The 4,774-nt window shown below is 40.6% G+C and overlaps 1 protein-coding gene across 1 annotated transcript in view; it reads left to right on the top strand.

Annotated features, from left to right (window-relative positions):
• The window catches only part of MYCT1 (myc target 1), a 21,573-nt gene that overhangs the window by 348 nt on the left and 16,451 nt on the right, over positions 1 to 4,774 (top strand). The gene's annotated exons all lie outside the window — the stretch shown is intronic.

Below are 4,774 nucleotides of genomic sequence, written 5' to 3' on the forward strand. Positions count from 1 at the left end.
CAGCAGGAACTGCCAGGGAAGGATTGATTGTTTGACAATGTTCATTACTGAAGTCAGTTGAAAAGGTGTCTATTGACCTTAGTTTGTTTCAGATCAGGGAGACATTCTCAACTGTTTAATGGATGTACCTACACAGAAGACATGATCTGCTTCATCTTCTGATGAAAAAGAGATAGCAAAAACTAAATGTGTTGCAACCTTTGGAATAAACTCTTACTCCTCCAGAATGAAAAATTATTTGTAATTTGTTGCGGTGCCTCATGATCAGATTTTCCTTACTGTTTCTTCAATGTATATTTTGAGATTGTACGTATATCTTAAGACTGTTTTCTTTCACCCAAACCTGGGTGTGGTTCATTAACTGAAACATATAGAAGGTGAGGTAGAAGTATATGTTATGCTGAAATTCATTCAAGGTAACTAGATTCAGTGACTTCATCGTAAATGATTCTGCACAAGAGCTGTGGTCAAAAAGCTCTGTGGGTTGCGATGTTTAATAGTAATATGTATTAGCATTTAGCATTAGAGTGAATAGTATGATCTGATTTTGTCTATTATATTATTTCTATTGATCAATGATCCCTTCAAGAATCTGTGCACTACCTAAAACTGAAAAATAATATCCATTGGCAAAATAGGACTTCCATTGTGTAGAACTGCCCTGGGAAAACAGTGGAAAATAACTCTACAAGAAGATTTAAAGGAGTTCCTTCTTTTCTTTAGCCAAAGAAACATGAATCTGTTGAATGCCATCCACGTTTCCTGCAGTGACACATATATTTTCCTACTGGGAGACTACGAGCAACTCAGTTTTTATGTCTTGGGCTAAAGAGTAGGATAATGATACGGGACATCTTTGAGAAATACTTAGATTAATTGAGGAACAGATAGTGTTATTACTGTTTCAGAGTCTCTTGCTGTCTGGAGGTTGTGTCTGGACTCTGAAGAATAAATACAATTTTTGTAAAGTGAAACTACATGTGATTCTAAAATGACTCAGAACAAAAACGAAAGGGCTTTCAACAACATGTGCTTAAAACCATGTGTAAAAGGTGCTGCCCGTTGTTACTGCAGATTGGCTTTTATGCTGAGATACATTATTTCTTCACTGTCATGGAAACATAGATAAGAAACAGAAAAGTTGTATGGAACTTTAAGGATTCATTAACGATACTGCTCCAATTGTGGGCAAGATGTTCTTCATCTTCATGAAGAGTCAAAAAAAGTGCCTAAGAAGTGAACATTTAAATTCCGCAGCATATTGCATGCAGCTGGTGCCACTGGTGCTGCTCTTACTCTGTCATTCCATTTAAAATCCACTTGGCCCCAGTCCTTCAGTATCAGGAGCTGCATTTGACAACACGGAGCAGGACACATGGAGCTGTCTTACTGGAAAGGCCAGCATCTCCTTTCACCAGCACTGCCCACCTGGCTTGCCAGGGACTGATACTGCACCCGGCACTGATCACTTCCCATTTACATATATTCTCACAGCAGATGAACCTCACAGCACGGATTTTGTGAGGAGCTTGTGTGGTCCTGGGAAAGGAAGATTCCTCAGCCTTTTCATATCTTTCTGGTAGATTTTAGAAGACTTAATAGCATTTCTTCTTCCTTTCCTGTAGGTATATTTTGTGTAGTAGATTAGGAAGGCACACTCTGAAGTCTGTGTCAGAAGTCAGTGACTGACAGAAGTTCACTGTGAGGAAACTTCACTTAAAATGATTGAGGTGTACATTCTACCATCCTTGGAGACACATGACCTGAAGTAAAAATAAAACTGCACATAACAGATATAAATAGAATGGAGTTCTTTATTAAATGAGAATGCAGTACTTGAAACCGTGATTTTTCAGGATATGGTTTAGTGTTTGAGGCTGTTTCACTGTTTTTTTCTAAGCCACCCACCAAGTAGTGCTATGAGTGTGAATATAGTACCGAAATGCAGATCCTTTTCCATGTGTGTGGAACTTCTCAGCAGCATCCATGGGCTCATCCAAAGTGTAAACTTCAACACGCATGCAAAGGTTTGCTGAGAGGGACTAACACTGTGTGAAAAAAATACATGCTGTAAAAAGTGTTAAAATGATTATTCATAAAGATATTTAATCTCTTACCATTTTATAAACCATCTATTGCCTAACACCCTCCAGGGCTCCCGTTCTTGGCAGGCCCCGGCTGCCCCATGCCCGGGTCTGTGATGTCCAGAGGTAGAGCAGCGACTCTTTCACGGGCTCCCCCTTGCTGTGGTGGGGGAGCTTTCGTGCCCTTGTGAGGTTGAGAGCCATGCTGGTGGTGGCATGTGCCTCCGGTGGGGTCTCCCAAGCCTGACAGGTCTCAGCTGAAGGGACAGACACAGTGTGTCCACGGGCAGGATGGGCTCACTAGCCTTCGGGCAGCCATCCTAGGAGAAGGACAACTCTGACTCCAAACCCGGGCAGATGGAGCTCGTTTAGCCTTGTAAGGCTCCATCATCTAAGAGAAGGATACTCTAACCAAACCTGTGACCCGAGGACTTCGCTGTCACCGTCCAAGCTCGCTAGGCCCTGGCAGATGAACCTCAGGTGTAAAGGGTGGAGCCAGTTCCACACACGCTGCGCCTCACCTAAAAAATCCACCGCGCAGCCCCGAAGGGTGCACTCATCGCTTGCAGTGAGCGTGGGAAAAGCCCTTCCCAGATCTTCATTCGTGAAGCCAAGCCGTGATGATGATTGTCTAACAGCAAGTTCCCTGCTCTGGAAAATACACAGGCATCCTGTTTTCTAAAGCTGTCTAATTTCCAATGCCAACTTCACATCATAGCATCTTAAAAGTGAGTCTAGGAATTCTAAAACAATGAACAAACTAAACTGTCCTCCGCTTATTTATGTGTGAGCATACAAATCATTTCACAGGCTAGTGGAAGTGCGCATGAATAAAGCTACATAGATGAAAGCAAGATATACACACCTTGATATAAGTCATGCTGTGTGAATCTCCTAAGTATCTAAATCCTCTCTATATATTCATGCAAAGATCTTAACAAATAATAATATTAAAAAAAACAACAACAACATTAGCACACTTTTTTGCAAGCTCAGTGTAGAGTTACTGACAGCTGGGAGAGTCGATAACATGCTTAGCTGCAGATCATGCAGGAATTGTTCTTTAGAATTCAGTCTTCATCATCATTCTGCAGTACTTTTGAAATGCTAAATTATGCAATAGAGTAAAACAGAAGCAGCAAAGCAGCAGTTTTGCTGGCCTAAAATCAATTCTGCTGGAAAAAATAAAAAAGGAATATTAATCTTCTCTTCTGGTTTAAATTCATGAGATTCATGATAGAGTTCCTGGCCCTGGCAGCAACTATGCTCTCTGCAATGTGTCATAAGCACAAAATTGGGATTCTGATTCTCACTCTGCTAGAGCTGTTCCCTACTACAGATGTTGCACAGTCTTTGTAGACATTCGTGCCTGTTTCAGACAAGTCATCTGAGCTCCTGTGAGGATGTAGGGGCTCGTCTCTTTCAGATGGCAGCTTGTATGAAGCTCTTTAACCTCCAGTCACCCTGCTTTGCAGCTGGAATTCATAGTATGGTACTTTAGCAGAGGCAGGAAGAGAAGCGCCTAAAGTCAGCCTCTGCTGAACTTCAGCACCCTTGGATTCACGTGGGACAGTAGACAGTTTCAAAAGGAGGTTTGGCAATAGCTGAGTGAGAAATTCAGGGTTTGGTACTCATCCATCAACTACTAATCTCATTTTTTACTGTTTTAATATAGTCTTTATTGAGTTTATTTTGATTTGTAAGTCAACAGTGGCAGCAAAGATGTTTCCATTTTAACCAGGAGTGCATTTCCCGTAATTCCTAAAAGCATTTGCAGTTGCACACAATTGAATACAATAAATGGCTTTGAGACAATCCTATTTCTTCAGTGCAGATAGTAATATACTTTCATATCAGGAAATTTAATTTAAAATAGCACATTTGGTCAATATGACAGCAGCAGAGAGAAGAAGTGTAAGCAGATATTAATCAACAGAAACTTAGAACTCTAGACGTTCCTTCACTCTAGTTTTACTCAGGTATCTATTGAAAAATGTGACAATACAATTTAATACCTTAAAAACATTAAGCACAGTTTTGCTTTTCATGAATCAGAATCCAGGGAGTTATTTGTCCAGTGGGTGGGAACAAGGCAGCATATCATCTGGCTTCTAGTATTTAAAGATTGCAAATCTTTATACTTTAAGCATTATGACTTTATAAGCTACAAATGCACTCTTGGTTTTAAATGTAATGTCAAATTCTGCCTTGTCTATCCCTCAACTCACTGGTCTTCTCCTAATTAAAATGAGCCTGTTTGCTTGAAAAAAGTCGAGCTATACACTCTGCTGGAAAAGAGGGTCATTAGGGATGAATGTATTCTAGCTTCACTGTGTTGTGGTACCATGTTACTGGTGTAGCAATAAGAAAACCGGTGGTTAAGAACTTTGCATCATTCTCTTTATGAACTGAAATACTACTTACAAAGGGCAGCACTGACACAAAATGTAACACTGCTATGAGTCACAGCGAAGTCCAATCTAGACAGCCTAGACAGCCTAGACCTGATTTCTCTTCTAGTAATAGTAGCCATGGTAGAGTAGAAGGAACAGCAGCAAATACAGTCCAGTTCTTTGAAAGTTAGAAAAAAACATTCGTCTAACTGTGTGGTAACCAGGTTAAATCTATTGGCTTCCACTTTAATGACTATGTCATCGCATTTCCAGCATACCCACTGGTGGTCTGTCCTC

The sequence above is a fragment of the Buceros rhinoceros genome, unplaced genomic scaffold (assembly GCF_000710305.1).
Source record: "Buceros rhinoceros silvestris isolate BGI_N320 unplaced genomic scaffold, ASM71030v1 scaffold5693, whole genome shotgun sequence".
Lineage (NCBI taxonomy): Eukaryota > Metazoa > Chordata > Aves > Bucerotiformes > Bucerotidae > Buceros > Buceros rhinoceros.